Raw genomic sequence first — 12,771 nt, 5'->3', positions numbered from 1 at the left:
ATTAAGAGTCTTCTTTCTTAGAATTGTATTTATTAGATGCCTGCATTCTCTGACCACATTTTGGGACATTTTCGTTAGTTTTCCTTTCCGTCTAACATGTTCTGTTGGCTCTAGATGTTTCTGGTCTTACTTTAGCAATGTCCAGCTCTTTCAGCCATGTAGAAGCACACTTCCGATGAAAGTCTTAACAAATTGTTTTGTGTGTCGATGTTGAGTGACTTACTAAAGAGGAGCAGTCTTTTCTCTTGAAACGCAGTTTAGCCAGTAGTCGTCATCATTTACATTTCCCCTTGTCCAGCTCCTGCCTCATCGGGGTGTTGGCTCTCCTTCCACCACTCCTCCATTCCAATCCACTCTTCTTTTTCGTATAATCTTCTTGACAGTCCATCCCTCTTACTCTAGACTTCCCTCTTGCCCTCTTTCCTTCTATCTTAGCCTCCAACACTTTTTTGGTATCCTTCCCTCCTCCATCCTCAAACATGTCCAAACCATCTCAATTTACTCTTCTCCATCCTATCACTCAGTTTTTCTACCTCTATTTCTTTTCTGACCTCAACATTTCTTACTCTGTCTCTCCCGGTCTTCCCTACCATAGTCATCAGAACTTCATCTCACTGGCCTGAATTTTATTCTCATTTCTATTCAGGAAGTAGTGGGTTCGACCCCCACTGTCGCCAGCCCTGAACATGGTTTTCACACCAGGCAAATGCTGGGGCTGTACACGGCTGCTTCCTTCCCACTCCCATTGTCACCATAAGACTTATCTGTGTTGGTGCGACATAAAGCAGTCCAAGTCTCTGAAGCATATGTTATCTCTGTTTCACTTGCAGCTTTCTGCTCATCTCCTTATCCAATCTTGCATTATTTCACTTCCCAAATATTTCAGGAACCTCAAGGTCTTTTCCCCTGATACTAACATTTCTTTCTTTTTCTCCTCTTGTCATCACAACTGTTTTACTCTTCTCTACACTGATTTTCAGACCATATTTCTCAATATCATTTAAAGGCTCTAGTTGGTGTTGCACTTCTGTATTGTTGACTCCCCAGTTCACTGTCATCTGCAAACAACAATACTTCATATCCCCTCCATATATTGCCTTTGTTTCTTTCCAAATTTCATCCATAACCATTATAAACGTAAGTGGAGACAAGACACTTTGGTCTCTGAACCAATCTGTTCTCCCCACCAGAGTCTGGACACAACTGGAACAATTCTCATACTTTGCTTTCTATTCTTCTAATTTCTTTGCTGTGTCTGTTATCATCTATATTGACTGCACCTGGGAGGAAATATGTTCTTGAAAAGTACACTATACAAACCTGTATGCAACAATGGCCTACAAGTTAATATACACTGGGTGGCCAAAAGTCATGGGAACACACTCCATGTGATGTTCATAACGAGTTACTCCTCTCCGAGCCCTAAAAACGGCAACAATACAGCGAGACATCAACTCTACACAGTGGTGAAATCATTCTGGAGGGATCTGGACCCATGCGTCTTGTACTGCTACCTACAATTTGTCTTGTGTAGTTGGTGTGGGGTTCATCGAGCGCACACCAGCATCGATAGCATCCCATAAATGCTCAATTGGATTAAAATTGGGGGATCTGGAGGGCCAATCCATGGTAGTAACTTGACAGGAGTGCTCCTCCAACCACCTGCGTGCCACCACAGAGCGGTGCACATTGTCGTATTGAAACATGGTATCTCCATCAGGGTACTCCAGGGCCAGAAAAGCATGCAGATGCTATGCACCAGTCAGCGCTCCCTGCAGCCGAACACTGGGCCCTGATTGGGACCATGAGAACGCCGCCCAGACCAGAACTGAGCCACCTCCCGCCTGGACGCAACCTTGTTGACACATAGGATCCTTAGCTTCATGGGCCGCACTCACACGTGCCCATCAGGTCGATACAGCTGGAACCGGGATTCATCAGACCATACCATATACCGCCACTGTTATGTGGTCCGTTGTCCATGTTCGCGGGCTCATACACATCGTTGAGCTCTGTGTCGTGGCGTCAACAAAGGGACAAGAGTTGGTTGATGGTTATGAATTTCATGTTTTTGGTCCGTATTGAACTGAGAATAATATGTAAGTAATAATAATAATAACGTAAATGTCTCCACCTTTTCAATACAATATATTCACAAAATTACAAAATTATACAGTTATTATGGGTCGAAACTAGTACTGTATAATTTTGTAATTTTGTGAATATATTGTATTGAAAAGGTGGAAACATTTACGTTATTATTATTATTACTTATATATTAAGAGTTGGTTGTCGGCCGGTGCAGTTGCCTCCTTACGGTCCTTGTAGAAATTGGTTCCAGACTCCCAACATTCAACTGGGCGGTGATCTGACTGACAGTAGTCTGTCGAGTGCCCAGTATGGTTCTGCGGAGGCGACGTGGTGTCCGTTCCTTAAATACCTGTGGTTTTCCCGTTCGGCAGTTTACGCGGGTGGTAACATTCTCTCTGCGATATTGAAGATTCACCCTCGACACTGTTGACTTCGGTAACCCGGATTCACGTGTAATCTCCGCAATGCTATGTCCCGTGCGCCGATGATCATCCCATGTTCAAAGTCTGTTAACTCGCAACGTGTTGCCATCTTCATGACACTGGTGTCTGTGACAGACTGCTTAACTACGTCACAGCTAGCCATAATGCTCAGGTACCGTACACGACACTTTTTCTGATGGGACGCAGCTTCCCGTGACTTTTGGCCACTCAGTGTATATTACTATCATGGCGAATATTAAAACAAATGTGAGGGCTCATTGAGTTCAAGCGTGCCCCGCCAGGCAGCGCTAGTGTGGGCTTTGTCCACAGTACCGATCAGCTGATCTTAGGAATGGTGCCAGAGGAAACGTATTACTCCATAATTGATAAGTATATACACTGTCTTTTAAAAACAATGAGAGATTACAATTGCAATACCACGGCAGAGTACAATGGAAAAAATCATACACGGAAATAAGAGCTACGACCTTCATCATATGTTGCAAAAAGCACAGGTTACTCGAGTGTACATATACTGTAACCAGAATTATTGTTCAAGTCAGCTAGCTAAGCATAAGCCTGACACAGGGTGTGTCCAGTTCCTACCTCAAGCGTTACAGAGGGGAGAAGTTTGCATGAAATAAGTATAATGGAATCCTTTTTAAAATTGTTGAACCGAGCTTGATAGCTGCAGTCACTTAAGTGCAGCCAGTATCCAGTATTCGGGAGATAGTAGGTTTGAACCCCACTATCGACAGCCCTGAAGATGGTTTTCCGTGGTTTCCCATTTTCACACCAGGCGAATGCTGGGGCTGTACCTTAATTAAGGCCACGTCCGCTTCCTTCCCACTCCTAGCCCTTTCCTGTCCCATCGTCGCCATAAGACCTATCTGTGTCGGTGTGACGTAAAGCAACTAGCAAAAAAAAAAAAAAATTGTTGAAGAATTTATTCAAAAAATAAATGTTAAATTTCACATCACCTCGGTCCAGCGAATTTTGTGAGTGACCTCCTTGGTCTGGGCTGGTAATGTACGTTGCGGTCCTACTATTACTCGTTCACCCCAGCATCGTCTTCTGATAGAGGTCTAGAAGTTCTCGAAATCCTAGAAGATCTCGAAGTTGTCGAAATTCTAGAAGGTCTAGAAGCTCTTGTAGAGGTGAAAATAGAACACGGCAGTGCACTTGTGCCTGAAATGTACTTGGTTTATGCAAACGGCTTCTGCACAGACAAATCATTAGTAGTAATGGTTTCAAAATAAATCACTAGTTATGACATAATGTCACTGAAATCTGTTCGCACTTGAAAATTTAAGATTGAATGTTACTAAAGTTCAAGTTACACAGTTAAAAATATTAGACCGAGTCAAATGTGAAATGGAATCAAACTCGTAATGCAAACTTCCGCTTAGGAAGAAACAATAAGTATGTCACTTGTCACTGTCAAATGTTTTTTAAAATCTTCTGAAGAATAACGTGAAAAATAAAGTACTCCACTCGTGATTACTTATAAGTTCACACAGTTTTTAATTGGAATTAATCACTGTAATAAATTGAAATAAAGATTTTTATCTTGTGAATTTAGTCCCGTTCACTTCACTTGATTATAAGCAATAACGTTGTAATGAAAACCTAGTCTGTTCGAGAACAGTCCTCGGTTTGATCTATTTACAGATACAGGTTCTATCAAGAACCTTAAGAATGCGAGAATTGTCTTTCACACGTTAAACACAAGTGTAAGGTAGAAATCACAAAGTCGTGACAAAGTCCTACTTACAGTAGAATGCTATTCACTTGTAATGTTTTACTCAGTTAAATATGTCAATCATTTGGTGAAACAAGACGTACAGTTTGAAGTTTACTGTCGGAAAGAATTCCCATCATCTTTTGAGTTTGAACACCGAGTTATATTTCATCACTTGGAAGAAACATTGCACTCATGAGAGAGAAACAAATACGAGTTCTCATTGCACTTGAGCTGTTCACGTAAATAGTTAATCACTTGAAATGCACATAAATTGAACTGTCTAAATTCACAGTGGAACTTCTCTATCACACGCGAATTGTGTTTAAATTTCTAAGTCCGATACGAAGTATCGTAGAGTTAAAGTTCTTATTACGCAGACTTTCAGACACTTAACGGGAATGGAACTCTTAACTCACATCACGGTGGTGTAGAACGATCAGCCGACCGTCCAGCCTCGACTGTGGCACATAGTTGACTGACTTCACATGCAAATATGCCATCCTTTTATACAAGATTTTGGAGAATTGAGGCTGTTCTATTTTATCGAATATCTCCCTTAATCTTTGTTGGATTTCCTTCAAACTTGGGTATTATGATGGCGAAAAATTGGTCAACATGATGACGGTGTTTATTTAATCGTACGCTGATCCAGACAAAAGTTATTAATGATAGAACATTTGGAATGTTCTCCTGGCTGACGTAATTTAGCCTTGACAGATCTGCAGGACGTGATGTCACATGCTCCACGTTGTTCGCAGCTGACATGCTTGTAGCTGGCTGGGTGTTGCATACGGTGCAGAGTTCGACTTTAAACATCGGGAACTCTGTCTCGGACCAGCCTTCCTGGTACAATATAGATAAATAACACATAACTCCCAACATATTAAAACAAACACCCATGAACTATTTAAAGGTAATACTCTACTTACCATCTCAGTTTTTCGGTTACTGGACTTTCAGAAGCTTGCGTGAAGATTTGGGGGATGTTCGAGATTGTAAAACTCGCCGGATTTCTTTCATTCTGAAGAAAAATTGGCACTTCAGATAATGATAAACTAGTCTGGGGGATTATATCTATAACATGTTGAAGACAACATCCAGCTCCCGAAGGATCAACTGAAATTTAAGCAAATTATCATAAAATAATTTATTCTAATGCACCACCTATTCAATACAAGCCACGTGCTACGTGGGTGAAATTGACATTATACTATGCACACTTCTTAGGAACATGTTTCACCCCTTGTTAAGGGATCATCAGCTTGTAGGTAACCTTAAGGTCAAAAGTCAGAATCATTAACCAATCATACAAGGAATACACTGAAAATATGTTTCACTTTAAAAACATCTTAAGTTAACATGCTACAATTATAATATAGAAAAATGCCTATTACAAACTAAGAGTATTGAGAATAAATAGTGTCTGTACTCATTGGAAATAAATTTAAAAGAATGTAAATGAAAACTAAAAGAAACTTTTTTAACGAAGACCATGACTTTGCAGGTCTTGGGCTAGTAAGAGTCGTGATAAAGATTGTAATCTTCTTTGGGTATAATAATCCCTAGAATTCTGTATCTGAAGTTGATACGAAAACAATGTCTAATAGTTATAAACAACAGCTAGGGTTTGAGAGTAATTTAGGTAAGTTGAGTGTTGTGATTAAAATGCTGTAACATTTGAAAAATGATTGTATGTTTTTTGTCGCGTAAAACGGTGTCGTAAATCCAAGTTCAGGCTGGTGCATAATTGTTGAATTGTGTCCTTGATGTTACGAACAGTCGTGTGTGAATATTCTTACTTGTAGAATTGATTAATAGCCTTTGGGAGGGATACTGTCTGTAATTAATTGAAAGAGAGGTTAAAATTGGTATTTTGAAGCACGCATAATGACAAGAAACTTCAGTAGTTGATATGTCAATTGAAGATTACTTACTTGGCAAGGTAGTGCTAAATAGAACTGACTGTTCCGGCATCTCCTGACTGACTAACATTTCTACTCCTGGAGTTATACTTGTGCAGTAGAGAGGTGGGGTGTAGAGGGGGAGGGGTTACGTTGATCTTTAAGTGCCTGTGTCATTACTAGAAGGGCGTTAACAGGGATAGTGTGGGTAGACCTGATGTTTGGTTTGGTGGATGAAACATTTGGGTGAGGGGATTTAGAAAGATACAGGATTCTATTCTGGTGTGAATTCACGATGTGTATTCACTTGGGCGTTAATTCGTATAAAGGATTTTTATTTTTTGTGACCTCATTTAAATTATGATTGTTATTATAGGTTTGGTCCAAAAAGATGTGTAAATTTTCAATTTTATTCATTAACTTTCCTTTACTGATACATTTAATAATAGTAAGATCCTTCTCTATAGTTGTGAAATGATGTCCTGTCTCAGTCATGTGCTGGCTCATGGCCAAGTACTTGTGTGTAAAGGCGTTGTAGTGTTCAATGTATCTCGCAGAAAAGCTTCTCCCAGTGTCTCTTGCAACTGAAATTTGTCTATGGAATCGATGTAGTCAAAAAATATTCGCCCCACATCGATATTGAGTTCAGTTTTCCACTAATTATTTTCTCGGCCTGGAAAAGAATGTCACATATACTTTTCAAAGGACGTATTAAAAACACTTCATTATTGCTTGAACCGAAGTCTTTTATTTCGGTGAGACCTAAAAATGTACTTCGGTTATTGTCACGTAAAGAATGGGTACAGGGCGAACACTTAATAAATTTAGAAGAGTGATTAACAACGTACCCAGCCAAATGGTACACTAAACACTTCTAAGTCGAAGAGTTTCAAACTGCGTTATCAAATTCCTTCGATATTTACTGCATCTTGAACCACAATTTTTTGCTTAATGGAAGTTTCCACTGATTGTTTCACTGTCATGTTATGCATTTCCGCATTCCGGGCTAACATACGAGGTCAAGATCGTCTCCCGTTTAGGTTCGCAATTTCCTCCTACATTTAAAGCCTGCTTTATAGGGACGTAGACACATTGAAGTAGATGCAAATGAAGAAAATGGATGATCATCTGAACTGAAAGAACGCGTAATTCCGAAGTGCTGTTCCAAGGGATCCTGGGTGAGCTTTCTTGTTAACACATACTTATAACCTCTTTCCCAAAGCCATTCACACATTTCCAACGTACTCTGTAGGGTTACCATAAGTGATTCTAAGGTTCTGTTGGAGGCAAGGGTGTTGTTAGTAGATCTCACAGTTTGAAGAAAATTAACAAGAGCTGTATGAGAAGGTGAACCTCTACGAAGAGCCTGAGAAGGGATGAATGCATTTAGTGCATCAGCAACAATATTTATATCACTGGTAAATATTTTTAGTGTCCTCACTACGTTGTAATCCTGCCAGTCCCATTTCGCGTTAAAATTTCATACCTTTGGCAACACTGTCACTAAAAAGTTAGAAGGCGAGCCTAGCTTTCATTCTCAGGAACGGTGATGGGTCTAAATGAGCAACTGTCGCCCAGTATATCCTGATAGATCTTTTATGAACAGTTCCCTATAAAAATTGAAATTAATGATTTTGTCATTATAGTGAAGTTCTACTTTATCATGAAAGTGGTTTCTTATGCATTTCAATACATGCACAAAGTCGGAGAAAGCTCCGATCTTTCTCTTAACATCTGCAGGATTAAGGATGTGAAGTTGTAGAGAACTTGTCTTGCCACAGATTCCTAACGATTTCCAGGCCTTTTTATTTGTCTGACTACCATCACAAGTAAATCCAACCACCCTCACCCCAGCCTCTCCTAACTGCAAAATAATCTGTATTAGAATTTTTGCAAGAATGTCCCCTGGAGTAGCATTTCTGCTTGCATGAACAGCAACTGGTTGCACCCAATTATGCATAAAAGATACGAACATGAACACTAGTGTGTGATTTGCAAGAATGTTCTTCTGATGGTCTGATGTGCATTCACCTAAATCAATTAACCCATCTACTTTATGGGAAAAAATATTGAACTGGATTTCTTCTCTTAGCTTAACTTCATCAAAAGTAACAACACTATAACATGAATTATCACTCTTTTCATCCTTAAGAAAATCTGAAATAGCATTTTTGCTGTGCATATTAACTCCATAAGGGCACTTAAGCCCTTTACAAAGTTTTCTCAAGTGACTTTCTAAGGGCAGAGGCACAAACAATGACTGTATCCTTTTGGTGATTTTATTCTCAACAATAAACACTCTAAAATGAATTAATTGCTGTACCTCATTCCATTAGAAGGTTTCACGTGGCATTTCTTAAACATGGTGTTAATTATCATCTTTTCCTTCTTCCTAAGGTGTTTGTTATCTCTTTAATTAAATTCCTATGTTTTTCTAACCTGCTTCTCCTGCAAATTAATTTTCGATTTTGCTGAGTTGAGACTGGATCTAGCTCAAATTAAATTTCGATTATCATTTTTTAGGCACCTTTTGAGCGATAATATTGTCTTTTCGGCATCAGAAAGTACCATAGAATAACCCAAATTATGATCAACATTAGACTGACCTCTTAATTCTCCATTCGCTGCTGCACTCCCATCTTCAATCTTCTGTCTTCTTTTACTGGTAGTGTCTAGGTTCTTTTTTTGCTGTTGGGAGTTTCACAAGACTTAATCTCACTTGAAAGGTGTTTCGGCAAATTAGGGAAAATGTGAGGCACTGCTCCTGGACGTAATTTCCATCTCACATGAGGGATAGTCACTTTTTCACCATTCTCTATAAAATTATCTGATTTTACTATCAAATCATCAGAGAAATGAACTTGACGAATTTTACTATTACACATTAAGTGTTTAGGAAGCGAAAGCAAAGAAAATTCAACTTATGGACTAAAATATCTGGCACAGTAACGTCTCCCGCACTTTCCTATACCTGTCTTGCCAGAATTGCTGGAGCACGTGTTGGACAGAATCGCTTGCAGTGGCAGGGCCACAAACTACCATGGTTCTTCTATTTGTCATGTAACTATTACAATTATTATAACTATATTAGCTTCTGGAGTTGATGTAAGATATTTTTGGCTCTTTTGATATACCCGGATAGCTGATTGGCTATGGTCTGGTGGAACTCCCAGTTGGCACTTGAGATTGTGCATTTCTCTTGCTGCTTCCATGGCCTCAACTGCTGTGTAAAGAAACAAACCCTCCATGATAGCAGTGGTTAAACCTACCTTGTTGAACAATGTGAATGCTGGCTGACTTTGTTGTAATTTTTACAGTTAACTGCTATTGCAAGCTGTCCACATCATGGCCGTTTCAATGAGTATAATCAACAAATTAATCTAAAAAACCACCTAATCGATACTTTATTTCTTTTGCCTTTGGCAAACTTAAAAATACATTAACAAACACAGTACATGTTTCGACCACTTAGTGGTCATCTTCAGCTGTATATAATAAATCTTAGATGATAACATTTAAAAGCAAGCACATTGGATCTTAAAACTATCCCATGAGAATCCAAAAACTATTGTTCTAGATGCTTTAAATGAAATGGAAGATGGGGGAGTGGGGGGGTGGTTGGGGGTAAGGAGATTTATGTGAATGATACTTAAATTACAGTATCGTTTACAATTGTGTTTTAAAAAAAACTTAAATGATGAAAAACATTTTTAAAATATTTAAAAGCGCCTATGGTAAAATTCTTTTTGATAACATTAGGTGGCGTGAATAAAAAGTTTGTGTTTGTAATAATCTTCAGGCATATGTCAGAAAAATAATAACTTAATTAAAATTTGCGTCTGTGGTGATGTTAAACACTTTGTTTTTAATAAACATACTTTAAAATATTCTAAAGTGTCTATGGTAAGGCACTTATTCAAAAACACTTGTGCTTGAATGAAAGTTTATGTCATATGCACCAGTCTTCAGGTATTTGTTGTTTATATTTAATAACTTCCTTGAGTGATATTCTTGTGGTTAAAAAGCCGTGTTGACTGTTTAACTTCCGAGAATTGCTCTTCGGAATGTGATAAAAGAAATTGTGTTAGTCGTTTAACTTGCTAAAACCCTGTGGTGGCTTCTGTTACATAAAATGGCGATCTGATTCGGGCAGCTTGCCTCGCGATCTTATCTGGCAAATGTTTAATCCGCGTTGCCTTGGAGAGCGGCCTTCGTGCACGACCTAGTGTGGTCATTTTATATAACAGAAGCCACCACAGGGTTTTAGCAAGTTAAACGACTAACACAATTTCTTTTATCACATTCCGAAGAGCAATTCTCGGAAGTTAAACAGTCAACACGGCTTTTTAACCACAAGAATATCACTCAAGGAAGTTATTAAATATAAACAATAAATGCCTGAAGACTGGTGCATATGACAGACTTTCATTCAAGCACAAGTGTTTTTGAATAAGTGCCTTACCATAGACACTTTAGAATATTTTAAAGTATGTTTATTAAAAACAAAGTGTTTAACATCACCACAGACGCAAATTTTAATTAAGTTATTATTTTTCTCACATATGCCTGAAGATTATTACAAACACAAACTTTTTATTCACGCCACCTAATGTTATCAAATTTTTTTTTACCATAGACGCTTTTAAATATTTTAAATATGTTTTTCATCATTTAAGTTTTTTTAAAAACACAATTGTAAACGATACTGTAATTTAAGTATCATTCACATAAATCTCCTTACCCCCAACCCCCCCCCCCCATCTTCCATTTCATTTAAAGCATCTAGAACAATAGTTTTTGGATTCCCATGGGATATAGTTTTAAGATCCAATGTGCTTGCTTTTAAATGTTATCATCTAAGATTTTTTATATACAGCTGAAGATGACCACTAAGTGGTCGAAACATGTACTGTGTTTGTTAATGTATTTTTAAGTTTGCCAAAGGCAAAAGAAATAAAGTATCGATTAGGTGGCTTTTTAGATTAATTTGTTGGTTAACTGCTATGATCAGAACCTTGCAGTTCTTTTATAACTTGGCTCAGCTAGTGCTGAGGCACAGTACCCTTGTCAAAGTACACAGTGCTAGCAATAAGTAGCTGTGAGCTTGTGTTTGAACCTCACTGCAGGCAAATGCTGGGGTGATAATCGCTTTCTTGCCAGTCCTAGTCCTGTCCTATCCAGTCGTCTGAGTCAGTGTGACAGCAGTATGTGGAATGCTAGTGATCTGCAGCAAAGCTACCGTTACCCTGATTGATCCCAGAGGTGTTCAGTGGGATTGAGATCGTTGTTGTTTAGAAACATGGCAGCGAGCTGATCATCTCCAAACCGTAGCTCACTCCACTGTGGGCACTACACAAGCTGCTGCATGTTATAAAATGACATCATTCCAAATAAAATCAAGAATATTAGAGTCATGAACTTCATTATCCACATATATGAAATGTTTTAATTTTTTCATGTTGTGTAGCTAAAGAAGGTCCAATGTACTGAATGTGTTGGAAAGGTGGATCTTATTAAAATAATTTCTTTATAGAAATTATATTAAAATTTAAGTGTACGTCAATATAGAATACAAACATTAAATTTATCACGTCACTTACTTCTCCAAATCACATCTCTAGCTTACCTCATCACATGTGGCATTCGCCGGTGGGTGCCTGAGCCTTGAACACCAGTTGTCATAACTCACATGAACAATCATCGTGCTACTTGCACAAGTAGTGGCACTCGTACCACCTGTTGGTCTACCGAACCCTGTTTTTGTTGTAGTTGTGTCACAGTCACGCCTCTGACAGTCGACAAGGATGGAAATGACTGTGGCTGATTGCTTACCAGATGTGCAAATCGATAACCATTCCCTTGCACTACCCCTTTTTTCTGGTGTCTCCTGTCACCCCGGACTAGGTTCATGTTCCGTGTTTCGGGGTGAACCAGACCAGCTGTCCATGCTCACCTAGGTCATCACTCAAATCGTGAAGCTCCCTTGCTCTACCCCTTTTTCTGGTGTCTCCTTTCACTACAGACTAGGTTCATGCTCCCCACTTCTCAGTGCTCACCTAGGTCATCGCTCACATCACTTCACCACGACGTAGGTAAACTGCTGTTTATGTTGCAGCCGGCGTTCCGCGTTGATACCATCAATGTTGGTGGCAGTTGTCCACACTGCCCTATTCTGGGCCAATCTCTCCAATGGTACATAACTATCATAATCTGTTTGTCATATTGATTCCTTGGTGTCTCCATACACCTCCCTCCAAAGCTAATGTGACCAACCCGTCTGTCTCCCCTTTCAGTTCATTTGTGATCCGATCGATCAACATCACCTTCTACAGCACCACATTTCTCATTCTTTGTGCAGCACTTTTATAAGTGGTGACAGCTTTCTTTGCTATGGTAAACTATATTTTATCTTCCTCCATTTTCTTGGTGGCAGATGTCATTTCTTAGCTTATAAAGTGCTTCAGCTCATCTTACTCTAGTACATTGCATTACTTTTGTATTAGATTTGTTTGCTTTAATCAAACTCGTACACATTTCATACAACATTTCTTCCTAATCTTCCACCGATTCAGACACGGCATTATCATTGGTAAATCTGAGAAGAGTTTTAATT

The 12,771-nt window shown here is 38.9% G+C and overlaps 1 protein-coding gene across 1 annotated transcript in view; it reads left to right on the top strand.

Moving 5' to 3' along the window:
• LOC137502727 (gastrula zinc finger protein xLCGF3.1-like) overlaps nucleotides 1-12,771 on the top strand; it is a 69,299-nt gene that overhangs the window by 52,023 nt on the left and 4,505 nt on the right. The window lies entirely within an intron of this gene.

This window comes from Anabrus simplex, chromosome 11, assembly GCF_040414725.1.
Source record: "Anabrus simplex isolate iqAnaSimp1 chromosome 11, ASM4041472v1, whole genome shotgun sequence".
Lineage (NCBI taxonomy): Eukaryota > Metazoa > Arthropoda > Insecta > Orthoptera > Tettigoniidae > Anabrus > Anabrus simplex.
Note: the sequence above shows the minus strand (reverse complement) of the source record. Positions and strands in the feature narration are given on the sequence as shown.